The sequence below is a fragment of the Diadema antillarum genome, unplaced genomic scaffold, assembly GCF_040938485.1.
Source record: "Diadema antillarum isolate AM-2024a unplaced genomic scaffold, OU_Dant_1.0 scf00000157, whole genome shotgun sequence".
Lineage (NCBI taxonomy): Eukaryota > Metazoa > Echinodermata > Echinoidea > Diadematoida > Diadematidae > Diadema > Diadema antillarum.
The window spans coordinates 890,459-908,129 of record NW_027271046.1 but is presented as its reverse complement, the minus strand read 5'-3'; positions in this window follow the sequence as shown (position 1 = coordinate 908,129).

Genomic DNA, 17,671 nt, shown 5'->3' with positions numbered 1-17,671 from the left:
TCAGAACTCATCGGAACGCCGAAATTTTGGTATTTAGGGGATCAGAATGATGAGCCTCCGATGACCAGTGGAATGGGCTTCTTCAACTCTGAGCTTAGTTCCTTCATCGGACGAATCTTACCTCATCGGATCATGCCCGACATGTCAGACACTGACCTGATAGTCGACCAGCACAAGCACGGATTCATCAGACTGTGATCCGATACACTTCGGTTTGTGGCCGGAAGCAACCTGAAGAGCAGCCAGAAGAACCTTTCTTCCGACGATCGACCGATGACAAAAAAAAAAAAAATCTCTGTAGAACCGGAGTATAAATTCGAAGTCGCAGCGGCGACCTAGCAGGCTGCAAATCTATTGATCGCCACCTGAGTTGTGACCGTAGCCTTTAAACACAAGTGATTGCACACAAATTGGCATGCAACAAGGAATGGCAGATAGCATAGCAGCAAAAATGTGCAAACAGCAAAACAGTTTCAAGATTATATCAGCCAGTTCGTGGCTTACGTGAGTATATAGATACTCAATAAATAAGTGTAGGCCCAATAAATAAGATATTCCTTCACCATATACAAGCGTGTATGTTATTGTATTCCATGCAGTACTGAACTGATCAGAATTCACCATCATTAATCATTCCAAGATTGATTTTCATTTTCATTTTTATGTCAGGTAAGCATTGAACAAAAGAGTCCTCCAGCGTTCATCCGTGTTTGTGAAGAAATGATGGCTTGACACTGTTCAGTATGTCAGCTTTGCAAGGCTACAAATCTTGCCTCGATTGTAGGATTAGACCTCAGGCATACCACTTTAGCGGTTGACTATACGAATGCAACGTGATCGAATTGATTTCAATTGATTTTTCAATTTACATTAAAACGACGACAGACTTGTCTATGACATCAGCAGGTTTGTTTTTGTGAAATTGCATCTTTTCGTGTGCAAAAGTGAATGGTCTCATACATTTGTAGTCATATCGCTTTTCTTCATGATTTATGACATAAGAAGAGCTCATAAACCAGAGTGGACGATTTAGTCAAAATAACAGCGTATTAAATCAATAAGATTATCCAAGCTGTTGATGTAGAACGACTATTAATCATGTGATGTAAACTACATACAACATCGTTTACTGGTGGCAATGTATACTGCTTTTGCTGATAGAGTACGTGGACTGAAATACTTTTCTCAGAAACGCTGAAAGGCATTTTGTACCATTTTTATGAGGGGGATTGACGCGAAAAGAATACCCACTTCATTTCTAAATACCTTTTCAACCAGAAATCATTTCGGAAAGAAGAGTAAAAATAATTGACACAATTGAGCAGTGCGCAGCTGTATAAAATAATGAGCCAGATGAAAATGTATGTCCCACTTTCGTGTAGGGACAGAACCTTAAGTTTTACAATACAAACTGTATAACAGAAAGAGCTGTGGCTCTTTTCTATCAAAGACAATACATTACACAGCTTCCTTTCTTCCAATATATCATTGAGTTTGTACTTCATCTGCATTTGTGATCCATACAGGCTTGCCCGGAATGTTATCAGCCTCGCCTGGCCAGATATTAAACGATGCTATTACAACTGACACAGCTCTGTCTTCGACAATTACATGAAGTACATTGTAATCGCAATATATGGTGCAGTGAAATTTGTGAGTTATTTGAGCACTTTGTTTAGTTTGGTTTTTGATGGCATATATTATGCTTATTTCCAAGTCCTACAAATATTCAGTGTTTCAACATTTCACTGTCATCTCCCATAGATTCCACTTACACCCACTGCACATTATTTTTAACTAACACTTAATGTAGTTTTAAAACTGCATGACTTCAGGTTTTTACATTTCTGTCGTACACTGATTTCCATTTGGAAAGACAATAAACAGAATGAAAACGAGAAATAAAGAAATTAACAAACAATATTTGTGATATCAAAGATCTTACACCCTTCATAACAAAATCAAACAAGAGTTGCAGATCAGTATATAGCTTTTATACATGAAAGATACATTTCATAGGAAATATAAAGGCTTGTTGAAAATAACATTAAAAACAGACTGAATGAATGACAAACTACACATCAACAAACTAATTCTTTACCTAAATGACACACAAGAAAATTGAATAATCTAGAACTTGGCAACAAACTTGCTTAGTTCAACATTCAATACATAATATTATGAGGCGCAATGCACTTCTTCAGTAAGTAATATGTTATAACATGAACAGCCCTGTAAAAAAATGTTCTTTTGCAGCTATTTGTTTTAAGTTTCGGTAAATTCAGATTTTGATTGGACCGTATAGTGCACAAGTGGATGTTTTTGTATGTGATGTTTTGAATCAAATGATTTGGAGTAAAATTATTCAATATTTTATATACCATAATATATAAATATTTTCTGTAACGGTATTCCAAAGATTTCAACATTAATTTTTCATGAACATGTTGCTTGGAAACGTGAAAAAGTGAATTGACGTTCAAAATAATTCTGCCAGCTCTATTTTGGACTTTTTTTTTTGCAAAGAAAGAAGAGATCTTTTAGAAGCTGACTGCCATACAACATCTCCATATATCAAAATGAGGGAAGATAGCAGTATGATAAATCACATTCAAATTCGATACATTTAAAACATGTCGTAATCGTCCGAGAAACCCGATAAGACTGCTCAATTTTTGACACATATTTTCTATGTGAGCATTCCATCTCAATTCGATGTGAATATTAATGCCCAGATAGATCACACTTTTTTTCACTTTATCAATTCTAATATCCCTTATTTTAAGGTTGAGAGCGTCACATTTTGATGAACATATATCGTGTGCCAAAAAGCGTACTTGTAATTGACCAGTAACTTATTTTGGAACATCCATTTATCCAAAACTTGCAATTCAGTATTCAAAACTGATTTAATTACATTTACATCTTTATCAGAGTAATATATTGCGGTGTCATCTGCATAGAGATGCACTTGACATGATAAAAATGCACCTATACCTGACGGGATCAACTGTTACCAAAATGTGCAGTTAAAAGTGGATTTGCTTGCACATTTTGGAAAATCTGCACATTTTGGTCACTGAACTAAAAACCCATGGATGGGCTTGAGAGTTATCATACGGTCAAGGAGTTAAGGTGATATGGTCCTGCAATAAAGACAGGCAAGACACTTTTTTTAGCTCACCCGAGCCGAAGGCTCGAGTGAGCTATTGCGATTACTTTTTACATTTTCATCTTCTCTTACAGAACCGGTGGGCAGATTTCACCCAAACTTGGTGAGAATCATCTTTAGGGGGTAAGGACCCATAGTTGTTCATGTGAAGTATGTGGCCCCCAGGGGGGTCCAGGGGAAGGGCACCCAAGGGAAAAGGGGTAAACTTTAAAAATCTTCTCCAAACCCAAAAGCAGTACAGTCTAGATATTTTGTATGTATGTAGATACCTTTATATATGAAGAATGTACTTTATTTATGACAAGACCCAAGATGGCCCCCTTGGGCCCTAGAGGGGGTGAAAGTTTGAAGGGTGGGGGCCATGGGGGAAGCATACATTTTCATCTTCTCCTTCAGAACGGGCAAATTTCAATCAAACTTGGTGGGGATCACCCTGACGGGGTAGGGACTCAAGTTGTTCATGTGGAGCATGTGCCCCCCCCCCCCCCCCCCGGGGGGGGGGGCAGGGAGAGAGCCCTCAAGGGGAAAAAGGGAGTAAACTTTAAAAATCTTCTTTCCAGACCCAAGAGCAATGCAGTCTATAGGCATGTTTTATGTAGATACCTTTATATGTGAAGAATATAGCTTGTTCATGGCAAGACCAAAGATGGCCCTCTTGGGCCCCTAGATGGGGGTGAAAGTTTGAGGGGTGGGGCCAAGGGGGGGGGAAACACATCTTCATCTTCATCTTCAGAACCAGTGAGTGAATTTCACTCAAACTTGGTGGGGATCATCCTTTTTTTTGGTCAATGTCGTACATTTTTCTTTTCCTAAAGCAACGTCGCATGCGAACAATTAGGCCTTGTCTTAGTTCGTTTCTTTGTGTTTGATTCATTTATTTATTTGTGCAATGGGGTGCGATGGGGTGTAAGATCGTTGCGGATTGGTCTCACGCCTGTATTGACTGTCATCAGATGGTATTTTGTTTCCTTTTATTTCATTATGGAGCGTGTTTTACATATTGCTAGAGTGTAAGTTAAGTCTTTACACCCAAGTTTTATTTATAGTAGTTAACTTTCAAAAGGATTTTGCATTGTTTACAGCCTTGTTGATCCTCCTGTATGATAAAACCATACATCAAGAAAGTGTCGCATTTTCAGATGTTGCAGACGCAGAAGTTTGAAACAGCATCAAACGCTCGAACTTAAGTGAAGAAACTAGACACCTGGCCGCTGTGGCCAGTCGTTCAATTTCCGGCTGAATAGTATGCTATGCTAAGTGGACACCCGCTGTTAATCCACAGACATGAAATGCTACGACATTAAATTGATTGATTGGACGTTTTAACTAATTGTTCCCTCCCTTCACTGCCAGGACCCTACGGGGTTTCCCTAGACCCGAATTCTTCTATAATCCGAACTTTCACTTCTCCCGTGGTCGCGATGTGGAGGTTAAGGCAAGGGCGGATAAAGGAATATCGATTCTGCCACAAAGACCATGGCATTCAACCGTGCAAATCCGTTGTATCTCCCTCGTTAACTTGGGTTAAGAGGCAAAGATCTTACAAAGGGCCTCTCCCACGTTTCCCTAGTGACCCCTTCAATGGCGAATCGGTCTACTTTCTTCCTCCACATTACTTTGTGGCCTAGCGCAAGTGCGGTGAAAGTGACCCCATTTGAAGATCACAACAGCTGTACCACGAATTAAAACACCATCATTTATCTGTTACTGACAAGCAAACAGTTTTCGAAGGTTGCAATCATATATTAATTTTGCTCAAGGTATCACATTATTTGTTTTGTCGTTCTAACTTTCACCATCACCAAGGGTTGATATGACACCTTCAACAAAATTGACAATTATATATAATATGAAGTTTCTTGAAGCGGTCCACCCACAAGAACAAAAAAAAAAATGCTTGTTTCTGACAAAGGAGCGAAGACGGCCTTTTTCTGCTGCCATCAAACCCAAACATAAATGTAAATGGCAAATGCGTGTCAAAACAAAACATACACACACACAAAATAATAATCTAACGTCGTCATTGAATGAGTCCCGTATGTTGTAAGTTTCATTTATTGTTTCTGCTTGGTACAAATAAAAACAAAATCCCTTTAGAAAACGAACAAAATCATTTATTATTGATCATGTACAAGGGAGAATATAATTATCTTTAAAAAATCGTGACAGAATACAGAGATAAATAAAGAGAATTAAATTACCCTACAGGAGGGTCCAGAGCAAGCAAGGCTTAATGTTTGGGGCTCATAATTACACAAAGAAACAAATAGTTTTAATAAACTGTCAATACACTTAGCTACAACAAAACAACAAACTATTTCACAAAACAAAACAATAATAGACATCAGATGCGAGTTTCTTCACTTTGTCTCCCTCTACAAATCAAATTTGTTAAGATCTTAACAAATTCAATTTGTAGAGGGAGACAAAGTGAAGAAACTCGCATCTGAACCTTAATTTAATTTGATAATAGGCATGTTCATAAGTGATGCTAAGAAAAAGTAAGGGATAGCGAAATATCATACAGAACGACAGAAAGAAAAGGAATCAGACGAGTATATATATGAGTATTCATAACCGGAGAGGGTTTTTAGTTGACAACTTTTCATGCGCTTGAAGCTGTATTTGAGAGTAAGAAGACGTTAGGAGTGTGTTTAGTTCATCCGAATTCAAACATTATATTGCTATATGTTACAGTGCCAAAGCGGTTACTGCACGCACGGAAATGCAAGTAATCATACGGTGTACGGCGAAATCGCGTAGCAACCGTAACAGCACGGATCGATGGCTCAAAGCAATGCATGCAATACGCATGACAATAATCGTCTGCTATGGGTATCAGAGTTCAGTGGCTTCAACCAATGCAATAGCATGTGTGTACAGAGCATGAAAAAAGAACAAACACTGCAGGTATTACCAGTACACGTATAGCAAACAGATCAGCGTGCCTTCATATATTTACACTCAGGCTGTTTTTGTTTATGGTTTACATTGCCGTATTTATCACTTCGGAAAGTTCACAGTTTCTTTTGAGAACATAGATAGAGATTGTGTTTTATCAGTAATCTTCTTGTGACCGTAGACGATTGAGAATACTGACTTTCCGACGTGACGGAATTCAGTGAAGGGGTGTCATCGTGTGCGGATATAGCCACTTCCTGAACTTTCCTTCGTCGGCGCAGTCGCTCTAATTGCCTATACATGAAGGAAAATGGCAGTGGTGGCATAAGTTTGAGAAAAAGAGAGTTCTGGGGGAAAGACCTCTTCAGGGAAAAAGACATCTTTGTGGTAAAAACACTGGTAAGTGTTTACAATTTCTCTAATTCTTGATACAGATCTCTTTCTAAAGTACTGATGATATATTCTACATTTTTGTTTCAGTGTTCAATTTTCAAACTATTTTCGATTAGCAAATAAGATTGAGATTAGTTTTGCCGTATATGTTCACATTCTTCTGAAATGAGCGTTAAAACGTGTACCTTACAACGTTTGAAAGCATGTGTCGGTTAGATCAAGGAAACTTAATGTTCAACATTGTCATGAATGAATATGATTAGTGGAGTATACAATATCTGACACAGACGAAAAAATGACCGATATACCGGTCAGCTGGATTTATTGGACATAACTATGAGTTACAACGGACTCGTAGAAATCGTGGGTGATTGGAAAATGTGCAATATTACATGTTGCATTATTGTTTGGGCATGTGAACATGATATGGCAAACTTTATGCCATCAACTTGGACCCTGCACCTCGAGCAGTTTTTAGTACATTCTTATCTTGCATCAAACATTGCACGTGCATGATGCTGAACATTGCATATAACACGTGGACCTAACGAATGTTGGAGTTTGTGCACATAATCTTCGAATCATTAAATTTTGTGTTATTATATTTTTCTAACAAAATTGCAATATGCATATCCGAGTCCATGTCCATATTTTACTCATTTGTCAACTTTGTCGGTTGGTGGGCTGACGCCGGTATCATGACACAATCCGTTTTGTTTATAGAGATATGAAGGAATATTATGATCTGGTCCTCTTGTAAACATTGCGTGTAGCTGTGATAACTCAGGGAGGTGGAGAACCACCTCCCTGGATAACTATAATGAGTGAGATGAAATACATAGGTCTGTAAAACGAGGAATGTTAGCGCGCATATTAATTTCGCGAATTTCGCGTGCGCCAAGATTCGAGAATTTAAAATGCACGCGAAAGTTCTTGTCTACACTATATGCATTGAACGCCAGTGGCAATTCGCGAAATGAAAAAGGCCTCATGCCGCGAATATATCATGTTTTACAGTATACACTCGGCTCTTTGACCTTGGTCCCAGTAGTCTTTCTATTATCTGAACTAGGTATCAATATCGGTCTAATTAGCATATAGGATATTGATACTTTGATATCATCTATCAATATCCTACTAATTATCAAGATAATTGATAGGCCTATCGTCTGGGTTCCAAGGTCAGGTTTTGGGCCTAATCTTGTTTTACCGTCCGTCCAATTTTTGTTTTGTTTTTGTGGGGTTTTTTTGTGTAATGTTTTACCCAATTTCGAGTGTGCTGATTCCGAATCTGAGTGATGCAATTTTGTATTCCTGAAGACTTTTAGATATTTAAGATGGCCGCCAAAAAGGAAATTCTCACAAATGTCTTTTTTAGTGATAAAAAGTTGAAAAGATTTGATGGTTTTAACTTATAAATCGATGGTGCTGATTCCGAATATGGATGAGGCATCTTGTGTATCCCTGAGGGTTTTGAGATATCCTTAATGGCCGCCAAATATTTGTCAAAAAATGTCAATACAATTACTTCCGTACGAATCGTGGAAAATTGAATATAAATTGATATATATATAGGTTTACCCTATTTTTAAGTGGGCTGAATCCAAATCTGGTTGATGCAACTTTTGTATCAATTAGGGTTTTAGATGTTCAAGATGGCCGCCAAAATTGACATCCCAATTTAAGTACTTCCGTATGTGAATGGTGAAAAGATTAAAAAGAAAAAGATTATTTTACCCGTTTTAGAGAGAGCTGAATCCGAGTACGGTTGATGCCCAACTCTTGCATCCTTAAGGGTTTTAAGATATTCAAGATTGTTTATGTCCATTTTGGCGGTCATTTTAAATATCTTAAAAGATTCAACGATGCATGAGTTTCATCAACCAGATTCGGACTTAGCATCCTCGAAAAAGGATGACACCATCAGTTTATTTTATTTTCATTTTTCATATTTTGATTTTTGGCGGCCATTATCATGAATAATCTCAAAACCCTCAGGGATATGAAAGTTGCCTCATCCGTATTCGGATTCACCACCCTCGAAGATAGCTTAAAACCTCAAATCTTTTCAACTTTTCATCATCTGAAAAGAAATATATAGGAGTTTTATTTTTTTTTAAATCTTCAATATCTCAAGAATCCTTAAGGATTCAATAGTTACATCATCCAGATTAGGATTCAGCACCCACGAAATGGGGTAAAACCATCAATAAATTGTTTGTGTTTGTCCAAGTAATTTTCATCAATTTGAAGGAAATGTAAAGGCATTTCAGATTTTGGCGGCCATTTTGGCGGCCATCTTGAGTATCTCAAAATTCTTAAGGATGAAATAGTCGCATCATCCAGATTCGGATTCATTGCCCTCGAAATAGGGTAAAACCTTGAAGAAAAAAAAAAAACATCGAGCGGACGATAAAACAAGGTTCAGCCTCTGGCATCTAGACTCTACCTTGATAATCATCTTATCAATATCCTACTAATTACGATATCAATCATCATCTTATTATCCCATTAATTACTGGATATTGATACTTCGATCCCATCTTATCTTGTGAGGAATGGTGATTAGTGTCTCTAAAGTCCTGATGATTAGATATGCATATAGATGGAGCCATAAATAAAGTTGAACATCCAATGCAAGCATGCGTTAATACATTCATACACTAATGTCTTGGATACCCAAACATAATGGTCAAAACACGAACTTGACTCAAATAAGTTATTACAAAATTGTCCCATTTTAGATTAGCTCCTTCATTAGTCCCTATGCCTCTTTGTATCATAATTTTTTCTAAAATTTGGAAAGATGAAAAATGCTTCTAAGAAGGAGTAAACTTAACTTTGTATTCCTGTTGATATCTGCAAAAGCTGGTTCTTATGCAGTTGCTATCACAATGTGCCGTATACACTTGGGTCATTATTATCATCGCATGCGAATATGGCTTCTGTAAATGACAGCATTTTGTGTTTGTTTGTTTGTTTGTTGTGTTTGTTTGTTTTTTTTGTTCATATGTTTTAGCTCTTTTTTTTTTTTTTTACTTTCTTGGGGTTAGGATTAAGGTCGTATTGGGTAATGCACTGATTTAATGGTACCAAAATACCAACAAGTGTGAATGTTGCTATGCCTTGCACAATCCGCGCACATACAGGGTGGATTCCGCAGATTTTTTTTTCTTCCGAACCCGATAATACATTGATACTTTTGTTCGTTGTGTAAAAGACACTATGTAAACACTACAGATATTTAACTTTGATCAAGGACACTGGAGTGTGTGATATAACTTAAGTTTTCTCCTGAAATATTACCTTTGTTGAAGTAATAATACACGGTCTTCTTAATCCAGAGTAGCTTTATTCAGTATTGCCACTGCTCTACCAGAGGGTCCTGCCGTTTCATATCTTTATAGCTATACCAGGTGCCCATCTATGCAGCTGGGTCAAGAGGGACATGATGGATATAAACATCTTGTCCAAGGACATAGGCACTGGGCGGGATTCGAACTCGGGACTTCCGTTTAAAGAACGTCAAGTGTCACTACATTATGTCATAGTATTCGATACTTTTGAACCTACGCCACCTAACTGTTAGCAGGGTGAAAGAAGTATCTAATTTTGTTAACGTTATATTTCTGGATTCTTCAAGCCCATCTCTCGGGTAAGACAAGAACACTGTTCTTGTGTGTCGACTTAATAAGTAAAGCACAAATATCACTTTATTTGACAGTCGTGTGACTGCAGACTATATTTCTTGTGCTTTCTTTACATCATATAGCCACGCGTGCACGTGAGGAGTTGTTTGAAAATTGATACAATAAGCGCCAGGGCCGGCGGAACGAGGGGGCGGAGGGGGGGGGGGGGGGGGGGTCGGCCCCCTTTTTTATAATAAATAGGAATCTAATCACCTGCCCCCCTCCATTTTTTTCCCCGGAAGTGGCAACAGAAAAAAAAAAAACCCACACAAACAAACAAAAACGCGGTATATTGTTTGTGATGTATACCAGACGGCGGAGAAGAAACCCGGAAGTGGCACCAGAAATACACTGCCCCTCCACTTTTCAGAACGTGGCGCCGGCCATGAGCGCTATAACTAAAGGCCGCGGAACTTTTTTTTTTTTGTTTTAGTTTGGGGTCTTTTTAGGATGGGGAGCTGCGGGCTAATGGGGAGGGGGTCAAGCGTCCGTGTATGTATAGGCCTATACATGCTGTGTGCTTCAATTGTATGTATATGGGTTAAATGTATGTCTCGGGTTTATGCATCGTGTGTAAGTGTATGTGCATCCGATTACATGGCCAGCGGATGGTCTGAACAAAACATCCCGACACCAGCCGGTCTCTTGGGACTTGTACGATACAATGGGGGCATCTAGGATGCGTCGGACTGTAAATAGCACACCTGAATACCAGCACATTGTGTAACATCGTACGGAGAAAAGAATGACTTGTGTAATCACTACAGAGGTGTTAGACACTCCAGATGAATATTTAATCATTTCGCGCCTAATACTTCTATTCCTTTAAGAGTATGGATTTGTCTTTGTAGCCATGACAGTCAGCATAATAATGATAACAAACAGTCGCATAGGCCTATAGGTTTATGATGATATGCTCAAGGGGATACTGTTTGATATCATTTTGAAACTTTAGAATTATTGCACCATATTCCTTCTGGCGTACTGTGGTGGAATGTGTGGATGAAATTGCAATTCAAAACGAAAGTAAAATGTCTGTCTGTTTGTTTGTTTGTTTGTCTACTTGTTTTTGTCTTGCTCTTTTTGTTATTGTCTATGAATGTGCACAAGCTTTGCTGTGTTTCTTGACGCCTCTGTTTTCGATGGACATTCTAGATACCAATGCATCACGATATACAGACCGGTGAGACTATAGGCCGATTAGCGATTAGAATTATGTTTTTTAATCTTTTCATGGCCTTGGGAAAAGTAATAGAACTGGATAAAATAGTTACGGAATTGATAGTGAAGTGTTTTTGCATGTACATGACGTGCCAAACGTCTCCGTAAATTAAAGATTTATATTTATTATGCGTTGCTAACGGGAATGGTTATTCCCGTTGCTGACGTCAGCCAGGCTATTTCAAGTTATTATGTCTCCATTATCCAATCAACGACACGTTTCCCGCCCCCTGAATATAATCCATGTAAATAAGGACAACTTTTCAGAATCTAAAACGTAGAAATCTATGACTATTATTCTATATACAAAATGCTCTGCAATGAATGGCCTTCCACAATCAGATAACTTCGCGCTTCTCCTAAACTATACGGCCATGTCAAGAGTTAGTGTCAGAAATCCAATTTAATCGCCTTTTAACAGAGGAACAACAAAACCTGCAATCGATCTAGTGCGACTTTCACTGCAACACGCCTCGGGAAACGAAGATATCCACTTGTCAGTGTCGGTGCCGTTGTTTACTGTTGCTGTGCGGGGATGTTTCTGTTGCTGTTGCGTTTGATATGAAAAGGACAGTACTCAGTGTTATCCTCCACAGGCTTATAGTCACTTCTTTGCTCCATCACAATAAGACTGCTTCTCGTAAGCCGCTTTTCCTTGACCAAGAGAGAAAAAAAAGGCCTACGAAAGTGGCTATAACATAAAAAACTGAAGTACTTGCTTGAAGGGTTCCCATTTTTGTGATGAACTCTGTTGTATAACACACATATGTACACACACACACACGCACACACACACGAAAGTACCGACAGCGTAAGCCTGTATAGGCCAGCTATGTTTTGGGTATTCAGTCGAGACTATTTTATTATTATTGTTGTTGTTGTTGTTGTTGTTGTTGTTGTTGTTGTTATTATTATTATTATTATCATTATTATTATCATCATTATTATTATTATTATTATTATTATTATCATTGTTATTATTATTATTATTATTATTATTATTATTATTATTATTATCATTATTATCATTATTAATCAATGTTGTTTATTCCCAAATTTGCACTGCGCCAATGACTGTTTTATTTTCTCTTAACCATGCATCAATACACATACAAATGCTTTTATTGTCATTATTTCTGCTACTACCACTATAAATTATCATCACGTGTCATTACTAACTTGATGTATAGAAAAAATGAACATTCGAATTGTTTGTTATTTTTATAGATTCACCTATTAGGGTTATAATTTGGAAGAGCATTTAATGTGAATACACTGCTTGTCAGAAGATGCAAGTCCAATGTGCTTTTTGCACTCCCCTGAAATCACATGACACGAAAATTTTGTCACCGACGGAAATAGAAAACAATTCTAATGACTATCATAATGCAAATAGAAGCTTTGGAACTCTCGTAAAAAAAATCTTGGTCGAAGAATTGCACAGAGCGCATAAATTTTATTATTACAACGTATCATTATGGATAACATTGCTGAATGACAAACAATATCGTGTCTAGTCGACATACACACGCTTATACACACATTCGCACCTCCCTCAAACCGTTATGATCAGCGGAAAGATCTTTGATACCGTCATTGGCATAGGACAATGTGTAAGAGTAAACAATAGTTTTTGATAAGACTGATTAAGCTATATACATTCGTCGTATTGGCTGAATCCTGACAAACAAAAATAATAGTGTAATATGGTGTGAGTTTCTTCAATTTGTTTCCCTTCTACAAATAAAATTTGTTAAGATCGCAACTGCTGATCTGTAACCTTACAAACATGTCCGGGGGGGGGGGGGGGGCGGGAAGGAACCAGTGGGACTCGAACCTGTCATCAACTGCTTTTATTTGAAAATAATATGTCTAAACAGCAAACTGCATAGTGGTATTTGGATTCTCTGTTGGTCCATTCATCAATTATCTGCTCTTTTATATATTCATTCATTCAAGTCAGTCATTTAGTCAAGTCTGAGCTGACGTAATTCATTACATCTCCAAGACAGTAGTTCTTACAAGTTTCTCAATTATAGAGATCCTTCTCTGTGACAAAGTAATCCACTATGATGAGATACCCGTTAAATTCATGTTATATCATACTTGCTTAACAATATCGTGAATCTATAGACGTGACGTAGGCGTGTCTTATCACTATACTCTTATTTGCACAAGAATGTACGTCGGCAATCGATTTGAAAGAATTGTAATCCCAAAATTACAGTTCTCCCACGGACATTGAAACACTACAAGTGGTTTGCGACTTTAGCTCGTTGAATGACACCCAAGTATCTCAATACGGTCTGGGCTGTATGGCTTCATAAATCCGTCTATTCATTTTGCGCGCGTGCGCAAACCTCTCCCTAGAGATATAAGGTATTCAAACCAGAGAAAGAGAAAACATACGTGCCATCAGAAAACGCAATTAATTCTATGTAAGCTCGTCCGTCCCTGACTTCACACGCTGTCTATTAATGCTGATGGCGTTCATTTCGTGAAGATCATCAAAGATTCAAACAGGAGAAATATACTTTACCCCTGGACATTTCTGGCTGTGTGGATTCCTATGTCAGTATTGATAGCTCTGAGCGTTTTCGTATGGTGGTATAATCTGCGTATCTAATACTATACTATTGACATTAATCTATTCTGTCAACGAACGTCATGGGTAAGTATGCTCAAAATGTCATTTTCGACAATATTTCACAGACAATTGAATAACATTTCTGATTGTATGTTGTCGATGTATTTTCCTCAAAAGTATGTACGTGACTTGGATAAGAATGATTTTTGAGGCAGTAAACGACAGACGAAATTGTTATTATTTTGGTCCAAGGGGGATAGCTCAAAGACTGATGGTGTAAATGAAAACCGATTATTCAGTAAGTTTTGGTAGTAGAAAAACTATGGGCATATATTGCTCGGGTTGCAATAAAAACAACTCAATCATTAATTTGAATAAGACTGTTGTGGTCGTAATACAACGCATTTAGCATGTCCTTTTCCGCGATATGCAAGCAATGTATTTGTATGCAAGCCATCGGCAGACTAAATAATATTCTGGCGTTTGTTTCATTTTTTTTCACATGGTGATGTAATCACTCTTCTATTCTGTTTCACTATAGTTACTATAGAATTCAGATCATTAAACTAAGAAGATGAATAGTAGAAGTATCGTAAATTTCACTAAAAATACTAAAACTGAGTCCTGAAAATGCCAATTCCGTGTCTCCTGGGACAACTGATTGCATACAAGGGTTTATTCGTGTTGACAGACGAATATCTGTTGCCACCATGATTGTATTTAAAACTGTAACAAGCCACTGAATGTAATTAGGAAACGTAGTACAAGTGGAATTGTCACACACCGGGTCGTACGTCTCACCACGTGCTAGCTTTTAAACAATAAATCGATTCAAAGATTAATTTCCATAGAGACCATAGATTATAGAAACTAAAAACTATACGATTTGGCAGATTTTATATCTAAAAATCAGAATTATGGTTTCGTATCGATGAAAGACATATACCATCTTCGTCGGCCTATACGTTCACGGATGAATCTTACAAACTTAGTTTTGTCGTCTAGCCATATTTTTCCTTATTTTCTTCAATATCTTCACCAATCATCATTATCTTCCTTATCAATTCCTTCTTAATTCTTCTTTTTTTTACGCTCTACTTCTTTTTACTCCTTCTAGGTGTAATATATCCTTTTCTCCTCCTCCTTCATCTTCCTCTTTTGTTTCTTTCGTTTCTTCTAATTCTTATGTTTCTTCCTCCCTTGCAGAGTTAAGCATCAATAGAATTATCACATTATGCTAAACATAATAGGAACATAACCGTACTAAAGATATATGCTCGAAAAACAACTTTTAATGTTAATACCTGGATTGTAAATATTGCAGATTTCCCTGTCAATCAGTTTCACTCGTGGAGGCACCCATTTGTTATAGTCTTATGAGCATCAACCTTATGCTATAAATAATAACTGACGAATCAAATTAATTTGCATGCCTGCCTTCGGACTTTGGAGATGGATGATAATTACCCCCCCCCCCCCCCCCGAAAAAAAAAAGAAACAATAACAATAATTTCGGAGTCGATCACTGCTAATCGTATCATTCGGTATATGAATAGCATGGTATTTTATATTTCTGATGTGTGCTGAAAGGATTCCAGTATACTATAATCTATTACAAGATTTAGTAAGACTTATTTTCCCCTCTGTCGCAATGTAACAAACAGGATGATCTGAGGCACTGACATTCAAAGCACTTGAATTAAACTTGTGTTCATTTCAGGTCACTGCGGGAACCAAAAGCTATAAAATCATGCCATCAAAATTGTTTCACATCACGCGACTCACTTTCTGCGCAGCGGAATAGTGATATCATACTAAATTCATTCACACTCGACTCTGCGTGAGGCAGGGGATTTTCCCTTTACGCACTGTATATCCGGTTATCTCTCTTTCATAGGTTTACAATCACATAACTCCTTGACAATAAAAGTGCATACTTTTGTCAGCTGTGCTCGTTTCGCATTTTACTGGCGGTATATACTTTGGTAAATAAAATGCCTGTATACGTGGTGTGATGTTAACTTTGTAATTACCATAGGCGACCAATTTGTTGATATACCAATGGCACTGCAGTATGACATGGCGGTCGTGAAAAGGGTTTATGCACGTTGTCACCACTTGCAGCTCGTGAAAATATCTATTACATCCCAGGCCTTCGGTAATGTCGCTTTCCTCACATACTTAAAGAGCGTTCCAGATGGTGTACATAACTCTGCTCCAGACTGAAGTAATTCAGCGATTAGCCCCCATTGTTACTTTCATCTTATAGAGCAGTAACACCTCTTTCATTCACGAGATCACGTTTGGAGAAAGTGAAATCGACATTTCTGTGCCTCGACTGCCTAAGGCAACGTAATTGTAGGGTTAATTAAGTTGGCCACGCCAGCAGGCATGTGGCTGACATTTCCAGTTTTGTGTTGCTGTTTTTTAATCCTACTTGTAGACAATCGGCTTCAAGTCCGTCCTTTGTTTTTGTTTTTTGTGTGTATTGTTGTTGTTGTTTGTCCATTGCTGTAAACCAAGGTTATCTATGAGGTCAATCAACTTTAGAACTTTACCATTGTCTTATCACAGTACAACCTGTAAACAAACCTGTAATCGATACTTATATATCATAACACAACATGCCCCATGGCATCTTAACCAAACGCAAAAATGATTCAGATGATACAGTTCTGAACGCAAATCAAATTAATTTGATCTGGTGCATCACTATTTCTAAGTATTCTTTGATATAGATACGTCCATTCGTTCTGGACGTTCCCATGGAGATTGCTCTTCACTTCGACTCTTAACTGTCGCTAATCCAACTTATTTTTTCCAACAAGATTCTTTTGTATTGTTTAGAAATCAATTCAACGACCCATTACTGCTACGCTTTCTTCCATTTTCACAGCTGCTTTGCTGAGATCCCGCCATATCGATTTTTATGCGTAAAGACGGCCTTTTGTGAAGTAGAGGACGTGTGGAGCTGCCCTTTGTTCACCTTTCACAAAGGTGTTGAAATCAGCTCGACATGGCCGCAAAGGCGACTACATGAGCTATCGATTGAACGTCAGGATAGGTTTAAATACATGGTTATACTGTGACGTAGTAAGGACGCAAAAAATGGATGTCTTGAGTGGAAGTCACTTCCCGAAAAACAATCTGGCCTTGTCTTGTGGGAGTCTCGAATGTTCGGGAGCTTCTGCAAAGCAAACTCACAACGCAATAATGTGAAGGAGCCTTGTGCCATTTGCTTCAAATCAGACAAGCTCCGAGATCCCGGCCTAACTATAGCCAAGTATCGGCACTGTGAGTTGGTTGCTGTACTGATTAAAGACTGTAATCATTATCAACCCTATCTGGTCCTGGGACATAGGAAAGTGCTTGGTATTTGGCGCAATGACGCATCTCAACGCGGGTGCCGACGCTCCGTCGACACGCCAGCATTATCTGTGGGGTTGCAGACACATATAGACATGCATTACATCTTCAGTGATGTGTTTTAGACACACCATCTAAATAAAATGCATTCAGTGTGATTTCACTTCTGCAATACCGATTAGAGTAATTAATTTCGGCTGCCGTCAAGATTAAGAAAATTTTAATGTTGGATTCGCAAGAAGATATCATAACGTTTGCGCGTTTTTCAGTCAGCCAGTCGGTTGGTATGTATCAAAAGCAGGGGTGCAATGGTTCTGTTGTCAAGGCAGCAAACTGAGTGGG